Here is a 20,248-nt window from a genome sequence, read left to right as displayed (position 1 = left end):
CATGGACAGCTCCTGGCGCAACCCCAGCCAGGCCCTGGCGGCAGGGCTCACACACCCCAGGTGCTCCATCAGCACCTGGGCACACTTGGGGCCAAGGCCAACAATACAAAACATTGGCCGGGTGTGGTGTCCCACACTTGTAGTCTGAGATATCTGGTCGACGTTGGGCCCCTCTCCTCCCGCCTCGACTCTCCCCCGACCCCCATTGCCAGCAGGTGCCTTTTGCGCATACTTTGCCTCACCAATCCCTTAAGGTCCCGGGTCCTTTGTGAGGGCGCCTCTGTCTCCAGTACCTATTTTTCGCGCCCGGCCCTGGACCCCCCTTTTCCCGTCCTTGCCAGCAGTTGCCTTGTGCGCGTGCCTTGCCACGCCAATCCATTAAGATTCCGAGCCCTTTGTGCTCGCCTCTCCCTCCAGTACTTAGCGCACGCACCTCCCTACCCCGCCCCCAATCCCACGGTTGTCAGTAGCTGCCTTGTGCGAGTACCTTGCCGCACCGATCCGTTAAGGTCCCAGGTCCTTAGTGCGCACGCCTCTCCCTACAGTACACCGCGCGCGCGCGCCGCCCCTTCCATTGCCATCAGGTGCCTTGTGCGCGAACCTTGTCGGCCAAACCATTGACGACTGGTGTCCTTTGTGCGCGTGCCTCTCCTTCCAGTACCTATCAGGCGCCCCTTCTACCCCGCTCCCTCCCCCGCCGCCATTGCTTGCAGGTACCTCGTGTACATATTTTGCCCCCGACTCCGTATTGTCAGCGGGTGTCTGGCGCGCATACCTTGTCACGGGGATCCTGTAAGGTTGCCCTTCCTGCGCCGATCTGTCACTCACGCCCGTCTTTGCACTCGCCCCACTCGCTCAGATTTGAATGACGAGTTTCCTGGCAACAGGAAGTAATAAGGAAAGGATTTTCTATTTATAATAAATGGTGTTGGGAACACTGACTAGTCATATGCAGAAAACTCAAACTGGACCCCTTCCTTTCACATTATACAGAAATTTACTGAAGATGCATTAAAGACTTAAACATAAGATTTAAAACCATAAAATCCCTAGAAGGAAACCTAGGCAGTACTGTTCAGCACAGGCATGGGCAAAGACTTGATGACTACAACACCAAAAGCAACTGCAACAAAAGCCAAAATTGACAAATGGGATCTACTTAAACTAAAGAAAAAGAAACTCTCATTAGAGTGAACAGGCAACCTACAGAATGGGAGAAAATTTTTGCAATCTACCCATCTGACAAAGGCTAATATCCAGAATTTACAAGGAACTTAAGGAAATCTACTTAAAAAAAAAAAAAATCCTGGCCGGGCTCACGCCTATAATCCCAGCACTTTGGGAGGCTGAGGCAGGTGGGTCACGAGGTCAAGAGCTCGAGACCATCCTGGTCAACATGGTGAAACCCCATCTCTACTAAGAATACAAAAATTAGCTGGGCATGGTGGAGTGCACCTGTAGTCCCAGCTACTCGGGAGGCTAAGGCAGGAGAATTGCTTGAACCCAGGAGGCAGAGGCTGCGGTGAGCCAAGATCACACCATTGCACTCCAGCCTGGGTAACAAGAGCAAAACTCGGTCTCAAAAAACAAAACAAAACAAAAAAGTATGTTTTGAGAACCAAAATTCAATTTTTGATGTTCATATTGTTAATTGTTGTTGTTTCATGCCAAAACTAGCCAATATTCCTCACAAAGAATATATGCTTACCCAATGAGACTTTTCAAAAGAGTTTTCAAAACTGGCATCTCACTGAGTATGGGGCTTTATATTTTCATAGGTTTACTCTAGTTATCTCCCAAGTGAGATTAATGCACTCCTAAGAGTTTGGAATATTATCCAGAGGAGCACATGAAGAAAATCCTAGAATTTGTGTAAAAATTTATACTATATCTAAAAATAAAGAAGAAATTAAGCTTAGTAATTTGAAAATATGTGTGTGTAGTATTTAATAGAAGATACATCCATTTTTATATAATTATGTATGATTTACAATATAACAGACATGTCTATCCAGTTACAATATTTGATATGCAGATTGCCATTGGTACCCTCATTTAGTTTAGTGTCTATGTAAGATGACCCTGCGTCACACAGAATAGTCAAGATATCCTTATGGACGTATGAGTATTCAATAATATAGAATGGTTGAAACCGTGAAAGTTGGGTAGAAGACTGAACATGTTTCAATTTACATTATTTGTATGAGTGATTTCTATATTAAAATGCATGACAGTATGGATAACAGTATTTGTTTTTAATCTGAACCACTAAAGAAATATCAGAGAAAAAATAAGAAAAAATCCAAGAAGAAAGATGCTCAACAGTTGTTCTTTAAGAAATATGATGCTTTGGGGAACATTTTGATAAGGATACTACTGGTGGAGAAGGTAGTTTGATGTAATTAAAAATAAACAAGAATACCAAACACTAAAAGGACTCCAGATTGCTTCTAGTTATTTTTTCTACTTCATTCTTTGGAAAAGTCTAAGGCTCATTACTTTGTGACTCTATTTACTTTTTCTATTCTTATTTTTCACCCTTTACTAAACACATTATATACCCTTAGCACCTTAGACTACAGAATATTTCTGTAATATGCCTGATACAGAAAATCATAAACTTATCTTTCTTTTCTGTATTTCAGATCTTCTGCATTTCCCAAGCTAAACTCAAATGCTGACATCTTCAAGGATCCTTCTCTATCCTTCTCACTGATATTTTGTATCCTTCTTTTATATGCCCATTTGCATAGCTGTCTTATCTTTTATGTCCCTCCAGAGAAACAATTTAGCTCTATTTGCTTTCGTCTTATGCAAGAACTCTTCCATGAATTGAACTGGCTCCAATTCCTCAAGATTCAACTAGATCTTGTGAACTGACTGATCTCTAAGTCCAGTCACTGAATGTCTACAGACTTTTAGCATGAAAAAAAATTCTTTAAAAATGTTTACACTCATATTTTATGTTTCATTGGATTGGGCACTTCATGAGGACAAGTACTATGCATTACTTTTTATTAGAACCTGATAACTCCTAACAGAGCTTATTAAGTATATGACACTTAATAAATACATGTGGACTAGACACATAAAATTTAGCATATAATCCATGGCTATGGCTTTGCTTTATACCTCATTTGGATCAAATAAAATCTTCTTGTTAGATTGTACTCTTCAAAGATGACCACAGCAATATTTCTCACTGCACATGACACTGTGAGTTGATTTGTGCCCATCCCTCCTCAAAATTTACATGTTGAAGTCCTATCAGTACTTCAGAATGTGACTTTAGATATAGGATCACTGCAGATATAATTATTTTAAGTTAGGTCATTAGGATAGGCTGTATTCCAATATGACTGGTGTCCTTATAAAAAGAGGAAATTTTAGTACAGACAAACACACACAGGGAAAATACCATGTCAAGATGAAGGCAGACATTGAGGGATGTTTCCACAAGTCAAGAAATGGCAACAATTATCAACCCACTAGAAGCTAGGAAAACAGACATGGAACAGACAGACTCACTCTGACAGTCCTCAGAAGGGACCAGGTATGTTCTCATCTTAATTTCAGATTTCTGGCCTCTTGTGAGATAACAACTTTCTGCTGTTTATGCCACTTCATTTGTGTTACATTGTTATGAAGCACTAGAAATACTAATATATATCATTTAAGTCAGCACTTCTGAAAAGTTAAGTTTTGAATCTAGAACCCAGATATTTCAAACTCCCATTTGTGCTCCAGAATGTACCGACTTCAAAGGTTACAACTCATCTGTGTTCTTTCTATAAAACTTTCATTCACTATAAAATCCACTGGTTTACTTCCCTATTCAGGTAAAAAGGAAATCTCAAGGTGATTTACAATATTTCACATTTTATTATTAGAAAATCATAGTCATTGATTCATATTGTATTTATAGCTAGCATGATTCAGGGGTTTTCAGTGTATTTTTATCATTCAAACAAAATGAAGTAAAAAGACTGATATTGCAGTCAAATTCATATCAATTATGTGACAAGAAAAAAAATAAGCTAAAACATTTGTTAGGTGTAAATATAATAAAAGATAGTAGATATCATTTGTTCTTAAACAGAGTTATGGAGAACAAGGTTGGTAGGAATTCTTGAGTGTGAAAGCAGGTGATATTTTAGAGTTGACTGTGTAACAGGAATCACTGAATCCATACATCACTCTGCCTTTTTAACAACAATTTCTACGTTAACCTTAGATTTAACATTTGAAATGGCTGGAACAAACAGATGATAATGATCATGTCAGAGAAGAAGAAATTTGGCTTCACTATTACTATTTTTAAGTGCACATTGGGTTGACTTATTTCTAAGTTAGTGTGTTATGGTACTACAAAAGGAGAAAACCTATAATATAGATATGGATTTACACCTCTGAAAAACATATTCAAGATCTCAAGGAGAATGTCCTATTCCGTCTTTTACTAAAGGGTCATTTCATTGCATGGCATGTGTTTCTGTGAAATTGAATTGATATAAGCTGAGTTTCAATAAATTTTCCTTACCCAAAGCAAATAAGTAACCAGACCTAAGGTGCTTCTTATCTGCTTCATCTGTTCTGGGAAAGAAGATTCTATTTTTATTTTTGCCTTGATTCCTCTGATGAGATGCCAATAAACTACCAACACTATGCCAAAAACAGACTCCTGTAAATGATCACACATGCCTCGTTTAGTCTGATTATGGCATCAAAGTTCTTAATACAGTGATCCATTGAGTCTCTGTGAGATCCTGAGAGTTGCTTTATAACGGGAAACGTATTTGTCATCCTTGTTTGTTCATATTATATTTGATATTTGATAGAGATAGACATATACTTAATCGAGAAGTTAACCTCTAGAAAGTTGTACATGCAGGCCGGGCGTGGTGGCTCAAGCCTGTAATCCCGGCACTTTGGGAGGCCGAGGCGGGCGGATCGCGGGGTCAGAGATGGAGACCATCCTGGTCAACCTGGTGAAACCCCGTCTCTACTAAAAATGCAAAAGATTGGCTGGGCACGGTGGCGCGTGCCTGTGGTCCCAGCTACTCGGGAGGCTGAGACAGGAGAATTGCCTGAACCCGGGGGGCGGAGGTTGCGGTGAGCTGGGATTGCGCCATTGCACTCCAGCCTGGGAAACAAAAGCGAAGCTCCGTCTCAAAAAAAAAAAAAAAAAAAAAAAAGGAAGAAAGTTGTACATGCAGGTATATAAAACAATTGTTTTGAACTTGACATATATATGTAAGCAAGTTTGTAGATTAATGTATACATTTAAATGTCTATTTAAATTATACACAACTATACATGCCATGAATTTCAGATCTTATTTATGGATGAAATTTTCTTTTAATAAGTGAACCTGGGACAGCTTTGTCCTGGTCTCATTTGAAACTTCTTTTTCTGCCAATTTGTTCTAGATGAGCCACTGATTTCTTTTTTTTTTCCTAGACCAGTCCATGGACCATTATGATTCATGAAAAGGTACTTCATAGTGGTCACCTTTCTAGTTAGTCCGTATGTCAGAGTTGACGTTTTTTGTTTTTTTTTTATTTTTTTTCTGAGACAAAGTTTCACGCTTGTTACCCAGGCTGGAGTGCAATGGCGCGATCTCGGCTCACCGCAACCTCCGCCTCCTGGGTTCAGGCAATTCACTTGCCTCAGCCTCCTGAGTAGCTGGGATTACAGGCACGCGCCACCATGCCCAGCTAATTTTTTGTATTTTTAGTAGAGACGGGGTTTCACCATGTTGACCAGGATAGTCTCCATCCCTTAACCTTGTGATCCACCCGCCTCGGCTTCCCAAAGTGCTGGGATTACAGGCTGGAGCCACCGCGCCCGGCCCAGAGTTGAAGTTTTAATTGTAGCTTATTCTAAGCCTTCATCTACAATTTCTAAAGTTTGGAGTTTTATGTCCAGTGTCATGTACTATTGTACTAGTTACCTATTTGGTATAACAATGAATACCAAAACCTAACATCTTAACACACATTTATTACTTCACACGGTTTCTGAGGGACAGGAATCAGGAATCTGCAAGTGGCTTAGCTGGCTGGTTCTGCCCCAAGTTCTCTTAAGCGGGTACAGTCAGGCTTGGGTCTCTCTGTGGGGATGCTTACAACATGGCAGCCTGCTTCTCCCAGATTTGCGATCTGTGTTTTAACATCTCTTTAAGTGATTCTGATGCATGCTAAGGCTTGATAATTATTGAACTAAATAACTTTTTTGAAGATGCATGCCTGTTAAAATTTCTGACAGAATTTTCTAGGTGGAAACATCAGTCTTTATTTGGTTATCACCTTATATCTGGAAGTATTTATAGTCTTCAGTTGTAGAGGGATAGGAATACAGAAAGTTTTATCCGGTCCGTAGCTTTGTTTTACTGATTGGATACTGTACAAATTCATGAGAATTAAGAATTTCAGTAGATGTATAATTTCTCCTCCTACGTTTTTGAACAAATTGCACTATTTGTTCAAAAATGCTTCTTTTGTGCAACAGTAGGAGGATGTTTTTGTTTTACCACCAAACAGACCCAGGGTGGTGATAAAAATGTTATTTCCCACTTTCCCAAGCCCCTTAACTCTCAATATTTGCACTGCTTTAGAATTAAGAACTAAGTAACTTTTATTATTGAACAAAGAATATACAACTTTTATTGTTGATTTAGAATATAGTTCCTTCTGCAGAATAGTTGGAAGCTGAAAAGCTTTTAAAACTTTCTGCTTCAATCGCTTCTTAACTTTTGCTCTATAGCAATTCAACCCAACTGTAGGTACATTACGTCATAATTAAAGTGCTTTAGCAAGCAACATGGACACTGGCTTACTCAGCTATTAGTAAAAGAAATGGGTAGAAATGTTTTAAGATGCAATTTTGTTCTCCTGTTAAGTGGAGACAAATTCTTAAATAATAATTTTGTTTCAAACTTCCATATCTCTATGATTAAATTTTGAGGCTCTGCTGCTCCAGGAACAAAAGCTTTTAAGTTTAGGCCACCCTTAGTACAATGTTCTTCCTAATGATAAATGGGCATGTTACCAGCTGGGAGGTTAAAATGTGAGAAAAGCCTAAAACTAAAACTATCCTCACAGTACAGTGTTTCACTTAATGACAAATGGGACTGTTTCAACTTGAGAGAATAAAAGATGTTACATTTACTTTGAAGCAGAGCAATAGCCAAGTGCTCACTACTACTGATTGTAGATGTGTCTAAATGAGTAGGGCTCATGGCAGAGTACCAGCCCCTATCACATTGAGAAAGTGTCATTATAATTTTCTCTCCTCTGGAGAACATATTTGTGCTGCCTAGGAAATCACTTGTATTGTTATCCTTAGAAAAAAAAACAAAAAAAATACAAAAATTTAAATGTTTAATCAAGTAATCCTTTTATTTTGTCAGAGAAATTTTTAGAGAAAAAGAACAACGATGAACCACACTCATCAATTTTGTGTTTTTGAAAACCTGCTTTTAAGCATTTGTAATTTAAAACATTCCTCAAATAATTTCTACACATTTTAGTCAAACACATAATATCATAAGAAGAGAAAATGTAACATAAATTATTGATCAGATCTTTGTGTTCACAGAACACCTTAAAAATAAAATGATGATTTGTTTTCAAGAACAAACAGGAAGAAAGAACAAACAGGAAAGACGATGTGAACTTTCATTTGAATTCAGGTGTAATGATATCTACTCTTACAAATGGTTTTCCATTCCATGATTGATTATATAAGGAATATTTTTCTCATTTATTGAAAAGAATTGTCCATATTTAGCTTATTGGCATTGGCACAAGATTGAAATTATTCAAGAGTGAATAGAGCACATAGAATCAGTATTGTTCTAGAAAATGCAACTATTATACAATGACAAATTATTTGCAATGACAGCGTGAGACATTTTGAGATTCTACACAAATCAAAAATTAAAGAAATAGAAGTTTCTAGAATACCTAGATTCTCCTTCCATGGGTAAATACAATGCTGTATCTTTCTTCTTGCCTTAACTATAAATTCATTCTCATTTAGCTATAGTTCTTAGCTATAGTTGTTTTTTTTTTTTAATGCTTATCAACCAAATCTGTCTCTGCTGATTTATTGACCTATGCAATACTATCAGAACATTTTGGCCTCCTGCCATAATCTGCTCCCAAACTTAGGCATTTAAATCGACCACTTTATTTTGCCTACTAGTCTTTGCAGACTACCACATAAAGTAAAGAAAAACAGTAAGACTTAAATTGTTTGGTGACCCATGCTCATCAGTTTCCAACCATGATGGAATCCCCATAGTACTGCCACAGAAGCAAACCCTCCTTATTCTGACAGAGGCTCTGCCTGGCTTCCAAATCAGGTTGCATCACTGCTTCAGTGTGCCTGCTGCCATGTTCCACCATGTGGTATTCCTGGCTGTCTGCATATTTCTCACACCTTTTCTTCCAGTCAATCCAAACCTATTAGTCTCAAGTAACAACCTGATCTGAGATGTTATTCTGGATTGCTCCTCACAACAATCACTAGCAATGCCTTTAAACTCAGTCACCTACCCAATCACAAATTGAGACTCATTTTGAACATATTTGATTTCAGCTGCATTCACAAACACTATCTGTCTTCAGCTGACTGTGAGTTTAAGCTCATTTATAAATTAGTCATTCCATTCAATTACTTAAAATGAGACCATTGAAGAGGAGCAAACTATAGCTTGAAAACGAAGTTTCATGGATGAATTTTAAACTTCAATTCATCAGATGGGAAATATATTTAAAAAGTCAAATGATTTTATTTTTGTCTGTATTTAATTCTAGGTCTTACCAAAGGAGTATAAGAAATGTGTTTATTATTTACTGTCCTGCACTTTAGCTATGGTTATTGTGCCTCAGTCTTATAAGATTTGCCCCACACAAGAAATTGAAGTTCTGTTTGATTAATAACATCCCACTGGCTATCTGTGAATGCAAACACATACAACACACTATGCAACATACTTTGCTTCCCTAAGGCACCATCGTGCTAACAATTCAGCAAGTAATCAAACTGTATTTAATTATTCACTATTATGCCTTTTGGTAGAAAATCAAGTTGTTGGTTTTTATTTGGTTTATATAGCACTTTGTTGCCTTGTTAGGGCTCAGGCTTTCGTTAGAAAACAAATTAATATAGCAGGTGGCTATGATGAAAAAAAAAATTTTTGCTTTTAGAAAGATAAATTACTGGCCCGGCGTGGTGGCTCATGCCTGTAATCCAAGCACTTTTCATCATCTAGGTCTGGCATTCAAGACCAGCCTGACCAACAGAGTGAAACCCCATCTTTAAAAATAAAAAAAATAAAATAAAATAAAGAAAGATAAATTACCACATAACTCAATCAGAGCATGTACAGTTTTAGAGTAAACTGCAGTAGTTTACCATGGGTATCTCTTCACCAGCATATGTCCCTACGTTCTTGTTTTTTTCTTATATTTCACATTTTTTTTCTATCTAAATAAGAACATCCTTTATCACTTCAATATCCTGAGCTTCTTTTATCCCTTGGTAGGGATGATTCCATGTACTGCTTTCTTTTCAAAAAATAAAGCCCGGGCCTGTCCCGGTGGCTCAAGCCTGTAATCGCAGCACTTTGGGAGGCCAAGGCAGGTGGATCACGAGGTCAAGAGATCGAGACCATCCTGGTCAACATGGTGAAACCCCGTCTCTACTAAAAATACAAAAAAAAAAAAAATTAGCTGGGCATGGTGGCGCGTGCCTGTAGTCCCAGCTACTCCGGAGGCTGAGGCAGGAGAATTGCCTGAACCTGGGAGGCGGAGGTTGCAGTGAGCCGAGATCGCGCCATTGCACTCCAGCCTGGGTAACAAGAGCGAAACTCCATTTAAAAAAAAAAAAAAAAAGATAAAGCCCATATAATAATGCTTTTTCTTTTATTCTTTTTATTTTTAATGTTTTTTAAATCCTTTATCCTCTACTATATCTTTTTTCTTAAATGATCAAGCATTTCCTTTCAATGATCTGACAAATTCTATGTCTTTCTGACTGATGCCAAATCTGATGCTATGTGAAAAAAAAAGAACCATTGTCTGGGATCAATAAGATAAAAAGAAACAGGCTGGGCATGATGGCTCATGCCTGTAATCCCAGCACTTTGGAGGCTGAGGTGGGTGGATCACCTGAGGTCAGGAGTTCAAGACCAGCCTGTCCAACATGGTAAAAATATCTCTGCTAAAAATACAAAAATTAGCCGGGCATGGTGTTGGGTGCCTGTAATCTGTAATCCCAGAAACTTGGGAGGCTGAGGCAAGAGAATCACTTGAACCTGGGAGGTGGAGGCTGCAGTGAGCCAAGATCATGCCATTGCCCTCCAGCCTGGGCAACAAGAGCAAAACTCTGTCTCAAAACAAACAAACAAACAAACAAACAAACTGGATTGGGAAGACAAAAAATTAGTCAAACCACTCTAGGCTTTTGTGGTGTTTCTTAAACTTGACCATCTCTAAGAATGAGCTTGTCAAAGAGATTCCAAGGCTCTACCGACAGAATTTGCATTTGCAAGGGTAGTGACAGGCTGAGCATCCACATTCCTCAGAAGTTCACTGGTGATACCAGTTTGGATGTGATTACACCAGGGCCTTAACTTTGAAGATCACTGCTTAGGAGCATTGTGTTTGCAGACTTTTCTTTTTTTTTTTTCCTTTCTTTCTCTCTCTCTTTCTTTTGTCTTGCTCTGTCACCCAGGCTGGAGTGCAGTGGCTTGATCTCAGCTCATGGCAACCTCCACCTCCCAGGTTCAAGCGATTCGCCTGCCTCAGCCTCTCGAGTAGCTGGGACTACAGGAGTGTACCAGCCCGGCCAGGTTTTTGTATTTTAGTAGAGACAGAGTTTCATCATGTTGGCCAGATGGTCTAGATCTCTTGCCCTAGTGATCCACCCTCCTCAGCCTCTCAAAGTGCTGGGGTTACAGGCGTGACCCTCAGCGCTGGGCCCATATTTTTTATCTTGTCTCATGTAGTATATTTTTTAAAAGTTGATTTCCAACATTTATCAATTGGAAGATTTTAAATAAAGTTCTTTTCCCTGGATGATCTAAAAAAGTAAAATTAAAAACTTTGTCAGCATGGGAACCACATTCACACAAGATGAGAATCTTCTGTAACTGAGTAGCTATTTGCTTTTGGGGAGATATGTTATCTCCAATTATTCTAGGTTTTTTCTTTAATTTCTAGTGTTCTAAATCCCCGACACTTTGATAAATAGATTTTTTTTCTCATCACTTTTTCATAAATGTTTTGTAACTTTTATATAAGGGTATGATCTTTCCAAGTAAATCTATCAATTTATATGTCTACACATACACACAAACATATAAAACTTTTAATTATTGGCTCTAATTATTTGCAGTGCACTTATCAAATTTCTTCTGTATAATATAGTTTCATGCTGAATATATGATAATGTAGCTAATTTAAAAATTTTGAGATTTCTTACATGGAATTTATAAAGTCAGTTTTTAAAATATTTCATATGAGCATCAAAAGAGTGATAGTTATATATTTGTTGCTTTGGGGGATTATTGTTTTATTGGTAATTTCTGTGGGTATACAGAAATTTACATAAAACAGTGACATTTTTATATTTTTTGTATTTTGCTTATTTTACTATTATTATTTTATTTGTAATTTATGTAGGTATATATATGGGGTACATGAGATATTTTGATATAGGCATTAAGTGCATAATAATCATATCAGGGTAAATAGGATATTTAGCACATCAAGCATTTATCCTTTGTGTTACAAACAATACATGTATACTCTTAGTTATTTTTAAATGTACAATAAAATATTGTTGACAAAAGTGCTATTAAGTACTGAATCTTATTCAATCTATAGTTTTGTATCCATTAACCATCCCTACTTCCCCACCCCTGACCACCTTATTGTCCTTCCCAGCATGTGTAATCAGCATTCAACTCTCTATATACATCAATTAGATCACAGGTGCTTTTTAATTTAAAAATCTTCTATACATAATCTTTTTTTTCTCTGCCAATATTAATGTTTTCCATTGTGACTCTGGATATGTCAGCTTATCCTTAAAAGTCTTAATATCACTCCATTATATTCACCATGCCCAGGAACAGTGTTCCATTTTCGGTAAACAGAGATTTTTTTGCCTATTTTTGAACTGTATAAAAATATTATCATATGATATGTACTTTTCTGGGCATTGGCTTTTTTTTTTTATAAAAACTGATTAGAGAATCATCCAAGCCATTGGATAGATACATCAGTAATTTATTCTTTAGTTGTTGCAGATTCTTCTATTGTTTTTCCTCCAATGATAAACATTTGAAGGCTTTCCAGTTTTAGGTTATTATACAAAGTGTTCTTCTATTAGTCACTGCTTAACTATTTTTATCTGCTAGTATATATTCCTAGGAACACCTGGGTTGACTTTGCAATGTTTTTGCTGTTACTAGCTTATTGACTTAATGATGTTCACAGGGAAAGTTATTCCTCACAACCTGCCTACTTGTCAGTCAGCTAGCCACTTAATTACAAAAATTGAATATAGATTGATCTTCCATATCTGTGAGTTTCACATCTAAGAATTCAACTAGCTTCAGATAAATAATATTTTTTAAAAATAAAAATACAAAAATTAAAAATGATGTTTTAAAATAGGGTATACTATTTGCATAGAATTTACATTGAATAAGGTATTATAAGTAATCTAAAGATGATTTAACATATATGGGAAAATGTGCTTAGGTTACTTGGAAATATTATGCCAATTAATATGAGGAAACTGAGCTTCCAGAGATTTTGATGTTCTTGGGATTCCCGGAACAAACTCCCCATAGACACCAAAGGAGGACTTTTAGAAACAATAAAGTTGACTAGACCCTTAAGACTCCAACTATATAAAACTTATAACGTTTGTCTTTAGTACTGTGAATAAATAATTAAAATTCATGGTAAACTCAGGAAAGCTACACAATAGGAGGAGATAAACAACAACTAATGTTCAATAGATGGTAAGATTCATTTCAGTGGAGTGAAGGAAAAAGGGCTTCCTTGAAACTGTAGTCTAAGAATTTGGTGAGATGTGTATGATCTGGGTGATCAGATACTGGAAGGCAGAGAAAATAATTCAGAAGCATTAGGATAAATACAGGCATCTTTGGAGGGACATTTATATACATTTTTAATATATAAAATTATATGTATAAAAAGCCTACAATTTTCATGTGATATGTTAATCACTACATAAAACTTTTAGTATTACTTTGAAAAAGCATAAGGTGTATAAGGTGTAGAGATCAATTCTTTTTATGTGTCTAAAATGAAAAGAGTATGAAAAACAGTAATGAGAAATAAACTTTTAGTATAGGTTATCTCTTGATTCAGAATAAATTACAATTCTCATAAGTCTTTCTGATTTGTAATTTTGAAAACTAGTATTTAGTGACGAATTCGTTTTCCCCCAAGAGACAGTGATTTACCTTGCCCTGCTACTTTTGGTGGACTAAGAACTCATCACAGGTATATGAGTAAATATTGATTAATATAAATGATAATGGTAACTTTAGTTCAAAGGAAGATTAAACTGAGAAAACCTGGCAGATAAGGGTGATATATGCTGCAATTCGCTGGCATAACTGAACAAGAACCTTGTAAGAAGATAAAACCTGTTTATTAAACAAATAAGAAGTGTATGTTGTGGGTCTGATCATGGAAATGAACTGTTTAACTTAGTCACATGCTGATGGTCAGCCATGTGACAAGTGTAATAATGCTAGATGCTTCTAATAAAAATTTTAATATATTTTATATTGAAGCAATGAGTTGTAAGTATTACTGCCTTATTTTGCAAGTATTTAATCAATTTGATCTGGCATCTCTTCAACATTCAGTATTCAAAACAACATCTCAAATTCAAATGGTTGAAAATCCTGGTTTAACTATCTCTGGTTAAAAATTAGGAGACATTGTTTCTCATCAGACCAATGGACTCTAAAGCCATTTGCCTCACTCAATTAAAAGTTGTACCCAGATATTTAAACAATCAACTTTTAAAGCTAGAGTTGGGAAGATTTTGGAAGTTTAATGCCAAGCTTAGAATTCTCATTACTTGTTGGTTTATAATAAAGTACCCCAAGACTTAGTGGCTTAAATACCAGTTTATTATGGTCTCACAGGGATCTAAAGATTGACTGGGCTTAGTTGGGCAGTTCTCACTTGGAATTTCTCATGCAGCTGCAGTCAGATGGTGAATATGGTTGTCTAGAGGCTCAACCACTTTGGATACCCAAGAAGACTCATATACATGGCTGACAATTGATGTCTTGTCATAAAGGTGTTGACTGGGGTTTTTAATCAACCATTTATTAACAATGCCTACATGTGGCCTCTCCATATGGCTTAGACTTCTCAAGACAAGTGGTATGGCTCTGAATCAGGATCCTCAAAATGAGTACACCAAGAGGTGGAACACAGAAGCTGCCAAGTTGGCAAAGAAGCCATGTTAGTTTCCCACAGCCACTAGAAAATGGGCCTGTGAGACACTAGGTGGCTTAAAGTGACATAATTTATCATCTCCCAGTTCTGAGACGAGAAGTATAAAATCAAGGTATTGATAACGCTGTGCTCCCTGTGACGTGCTATTTCATTCCACTATCCTAGTTTCTGGTAGGCCATAGGCATTTGTAGACTCATCACTCCCATCCTTTGTCATCACACAATCTTTGCTCAGTATTGTGTATGTGTCCCTATGTCTTTATTTTCTTTTTTTATAAGGACACCAGTCATATTGGAGTAGGGCTCACACAAGTTAGACTATTTTTTTTTTTTATTGTAAGGACAAAGATGGTTTCTCTTCAGCGCTGAGTCTAGAGATCAGAGAAGCAGGGAAGCTGGAGCCAGACGCCACTGGAGAAAGCAGCTAGCTGTGTGAGGCCAGGTTACAATCAGTTCAATTGCCCAAGCAGCGGGGCTGTGGCCGTGGAACCCAAAACCCCTTTGGCTGAGGAGGGCCCAGGCCAGGGCTGACAGCACCATGATGCTGACACACTGCCCCACATTCTGCTGGCTCTGCCCACCCCAAAGTCAGGCAGGCAGATGACCTCGATGCCCCAGCAGCCGGGCAGTGTCTCTTCTAGAGGCAAGGTTGGTGCTGCCACTGCTTCCTCCATGTGAGTGATGCAAGTGCCATAGAAAATGCCAAGCAGAGTCCACACCCCTCAACAGTAGGCACCCACCACCAGGGAGCAGCAGAGAAGAGGCAAATGAGATGCAGGGAGAGATTTAATTTACATAGCAGCCCCTTGGGGTCCAGTCAGAGCTGGAGCAGTGTGGGCATCTATAACCCCGGAGGGCACCCCCCAGACCCCGTACCCTGGGAGACCAGTCCTCACCAACCTTTGGATGGGCTCCCAAGGTTGTGCAGAAGATGCTCCAGTCGAAAGGAGAGAGACATTTGGGAATAAGGCTATCCCCAAGTCGGGGGAAGTTCATGGCCTGGAGTTGGTTGCCTAGGTGGTGGTCCAGGGGTCTGAGACAGTCCATGTCCTGGGCAAGTCCTCAGCCTGGTGGCCCTAGAGGAAACCTTCATGGCAGAACGGCTTCTGGAGAAGGGCGCGGTACTGGTCAAATCCTCCCTCCACGCGGGTGACGCCGCCTCCCTCGCACATCCACAGCTCCCGGCACACCAGCCTGATGATGCGCTTATCGTGGGACACCAGAATCACGCCACCTCTGAAATTGTTGAGGGAATGGCCCAGAGCCTCAATGGTTTCCATTTCCAGGTGGTTTGTGGGTTCATCCAGAATGTAGAAGTTCGGGCAGGGCATGGTCATGTGAGCAAAGGCCACTCGGCTCTTCTGGCCCCCAGACAAGCTGGCAACCGGGCGCATGGCCAGTTCTCCAGAGATGCCATACCGACCCAGCTGGTGGCGGTACTCTTCCTCAGGCCTCCCAGGAAACTTGCGTGCCAGCAGCTCCACAGCGCTGACGTTTAGGTCCAGCTGCTCCACATGGTGCTGGCTGAAATAGCCAATCTTCAGATTCCTGTGAGCGTGTCTGATGCCCTGAACAGGTGCCAGGTCTCCCATAAGCAGCTTCAGCATGGTAGACTTCCCGGCCCCATTCTCTCCATCCACACAGATGCGGGACTCGAGATCAGCAGACACGGAGAGGCGACTGAAGATGACGTGCTTCGGGTTTTTTTTTCAAGGTTGGATAATACTTTTATATTATAGCAATAAACAAAAGAATTACATTAAAATTTCACTAATAGTATCATAGAAAACAATTATAAATTTAACAAAATAAATGCACATACTATACACCAAAAATTTTAGAATGTTGAAAAAAATCAAAGAGCCGAATAAACTGAGATAATATCCAATATTCAAAGATAACAATACTGAATATGAAGATCAAAATACACAACAAATTTATTTACACATTCAATGCAAATTCCAACATAGCTATTAATATAAATTGACAAGCTTTTCCTATAATCTATATAAACATGCAAAGTAAATCAAACTCACAAGAATTCTGAAAAATAATAACAAAATTCAGTAGCTTACACTCTTGATAAAAATGTTTACTACGACGTTACAATAATTAAACAATATGGTACTGGCAAAAGGGCAGATTTGTGTAGACCAAAAAACCAGAATTAAAGGTCCATTAATGAACAAATTAACTTGTGGTAAAATTATTTTTGACGGCCGGGCACGGTGGCTCGCACCTATAATAACAGGACTTTGGGAGGCCGAGGCAAGTGGATCATGAGGTCAAGAGATCGAGACCATCCTGGTCAACAAGGTGAAACCCCGTCTCTACTAAAAAATACAAAAATTAGCTGGACATGGTGGTGCACGCCTATAGTCCCAGCTACTCAGGAGGCTGAGGCAGGAGAATTGATTGAACACAGGAGGAGGAGGTTGCAGTGAGCCAAGATCCTGCCATTGCACTCCAGTCTGGGTAACAAGAGCGAAACTCCATCTCAAAAAAAAAAAAAAAAAAAAAAGCAACAACAACAACAAAAAACCAGAAAGGTGTTTTGACAGTCATTATATTTATAATGCTTTAGTTCAATATGAACTCTGATCCTGAGCAAGACATGAGCAGGTATTAAAGGCTTTGCCACATTTTTTATGTTTGTAAGATTTTTCTCAGGTCTGAATTTTCTCATGTACATTCAGGTGTGAACAGTGGCTAAAGGTTTTGTCACATTCTTCAGATTTGTAGCATTTCTCTTTTGTATGAATTCTCTTATGGTTTGAAAGGCTTGAACAAGATATAAAGACTTTACCAAATTCTTCACATTTATAGGGCTTCTCTCCAGTATGAATTCTTTTATGTTCAATAAGGTGCAAGCACCGGTTAAAAGCTTTGCCACATTCTTCACATTCACTGCTTCTCTCCAGTATGAATCCACTTATGTTTAGTGAGGTTTGAACACTGGTTAAAGGCTTTGCCACATTCATCATATTTGTAGGGTTTCTCTCCAGTATGAATTCTCTCATGTAGAGTTAGGTAGGAGAACCAGTTAAAGGCTTTGCCATATTCTTCACATTTATGGGGTTTATTTCAGTGTGAATTTTCTTACATTTGGCATGGTTTGAACTGTGGTTAAAAGTTTTACCACATTCTTCACATTTATAGAGTTTCTGTCCAGTATGAATTACAATGTGATTAGAAAGGCTTGAGAAGGATTTAAAGACTTTGCCACACTCTTTACATTTGTAATGTTTCTCTTCATTATGAGCTGTCTTATGTTCAAGAAAGCATGAGCAGTGCCTAAAGGCTTTCCCACATTCTTTACACTTGTAGAATTTCTCTGCAGTGTGGATTCTCTGAAGTGGTGTTAAAATTGAGGATATGTAAAAGGAATTGTCACATTCTTTACAGTTGGAAGATATCTCTCCAGTATGTCTTATCTTATGTCTATTTAGATTTGACAATTTACTAACGACTTTCACATGTCTACTACACTGAAAGATTTTGGTATAGGTAGTTGATAAAGACAGGTTAAGTCCACTATAACATTCTTTCTGCACCTTAGATTCACCCACACTGTCCCAATCTTTCTGTAAGTGTAAATTCTCAAAGCCACAGCTTCCATATCTTCTCAGTATCACCTTTTGAAATGAATCTTTTATGCCTTGCTCTGGCAAGAGGTCTTGGGTGAAATGAGAAGAAATAGCTGGTTGTTTGGCTACTGTCTCACATTTCTTCACACTCCATGGCTCATTTCTGCAAGTGCCCTTAGGACTATTAGGGCAAGAACTGCTCACACCTGAAAGATCACTGCCACATGACCCCCTGCGAAGTGATTGACAGCTGCACAGTGGCCATGACTTCCAACGACACACCTGAAGGGGTGCGGTATATTTCCTCGAACGTCTGTGGTCCCCACGGGAAGTGCAAGTCAGTCGGGAGGCAAATTCACCTGTGATTGTAACAAAGGCTTCACAGGAACATACTGCCATGAAAATATTAATGACTGTGAGAGCAACCACTGTAAAAATGGTGGCACTTGCATCGATGGGGTCAACTCCTACAAGTGCATCTGTAGCGATGGCTGGGAGGGGGCCTACTGTGAAACCAATATCAATGACTGCAGCCAGAACCCCTGCCACAATGGGGGCACGTGTCATGACCTGGTCAATGACTTCTACTGTGACTGTAAAAATGGGTGGAAAGGAAAGACATGCCACTCTCATGACAGTCAGTGTGACTAGGCCACGTGCAACAATGGTGGCACCTGCTATGACGAGGGAGATGCTTTTAAGTGCATGTGTCCTGGCAGTTGGGAAGGAACCACCTGTAACATAGCACGAAACAGTAGCTGCCTTCCCAACCCCTGCCACAATGGGGGCACATGTGTGGTCAACGGCGAGTCCTTTAGGTGCGTCTGCAAGGAAGGCTGGGAGGGGCCCATATGTACTCAGAATACCAATGACTGCAGCCCTCATCCCTGTTACAACAGCGGCACCTGTGTGGATGGAGACAACTGGTACTGGTGCGAATGTGCCCCGGGTTTTGCTGGGCCCGACTGCAGAATAAACATCAACGAATGCCGGTCTTCATCTTGTGCCTTTGGGGAAACCTGTGTGGATGAGATCAATGGCTACCGGTGTGTCTGTCCTCCAGGGCACAGTAGTGCCATGTGCCAGGAAGTTTCAGGAAGACCTTTCATCACCATGTGGAGTGTGATACCAGATGGGGCCAAATGGGATGATGACTGTAACACCTGCCAGTGTCTGAATGGATGGATTGCCTGCTCAAAGGTCTGGTGTGGCCCTCGACCCTGCCTGTTCCACAAAGGGCACAGCGAGTGCCTTAACGGGCAGAACTGCATCCCCATCCTGGATGACCAGTGCTTCGTCCGCCCCTGCACTGGTGTGGGCGAGTGTCAGTCTTCTGGTCTCCAACCAGTGAAGACGAAGTGCATCTCTGACTCCTATTACCAGGATAATTGTGGAAACATCATGTTCACCTTTAACAAGGAGATGATGTCACCAGGTCTTACCACTGAGCAAATTTGCAGCGAATGGAGGAATTTGAATATTTTGAAGAATGTTTCCACTGAATATTCAATCTATATCGCTTGTGAGCCCTCTCCTTCTGCAAACAATGAAATACATGTGGCCATTTCTGATGAAGATACATGGGATGATGGAAACCCAGTTAAGGAAATCACCAACAAAATCATCGATCTTGTTAGTAAACGTGATGGAAACAGCTCATTGATTGCTGCCATTGCAGAGGTAAGAGTTCAGAGACAGCCTCAGAAGAACAGAACAGATTTCCTGGTGCCCTTGCTGAGCTCTGTCTTAACCGTGGCTTGGATCTGTTGCTTGGCGACGGCCTTGTACTGGTGCCTGCGGAAGAGGAGGAAGCCAGGCAGCCACACACACTCAGCTGCCTAATTTCCAAATAAGGTCACATAGGGATTAAGGCTTTAGCATATCACTTTGGGAGACACAACTCAACTCATAACAAGACTATAACTCACTCGACACATATGTGTTATGTTCTATGGGTCAAAGTAATCTCAAGGCCTGCCCAGTTTCGAGGGGGTGTATCATAGAGTTTGCTTTTTGAGAGTGGATTGATAAGTCACGCTGCAAAAGACTTTAAGGGATGAGAAATACTGAGGTGGACCTCTTTAGGAAATACTGCCTGTCATTCTCTACCCTCTGTCCACAGTGATTCACTTT

General features: G+C 39.4%; 2 pseudogenes; one reads left to right on the top strand and one right to left on the bottom strand.

The window, feature by feature from the left end:
- Positions 1-15,296: 15,296 nt before the first annotated feature.
- LOC100408467 (ATP-binding cassette sub-family F member 3 pseudogene) lies at positions 15,297-16,231 on the bottom strand (annotated as a pseudogene).
- A 2,036-nt stretch (positions 16,232-18,267) lies between these two features.
- On the top strand, positions 18,268-19,972 carry LOC100407736 (protein jagged-1 pseudogene; annotated as a pseudogene).
- Positions 19,973-20,248: the final 276 nt, after the last annotated feature.

This window comes from Callithrix jacchus, chromosome 14, assembly GCF_049354715.1.
Source record: "Callithrix jacchus isolate 240 chromosome 14, calJac240_pri, whole genome shotgun sequence".
Taxonomy (NCBI): Eukaryota; Metazoa; Chordata; class Mammalia; order Primates; family Cebidae; genus Callithrix; species Callithrix jacchus.
This window is presented reverse-complemented; position numbering and strand designations above follow the sequence as displayed.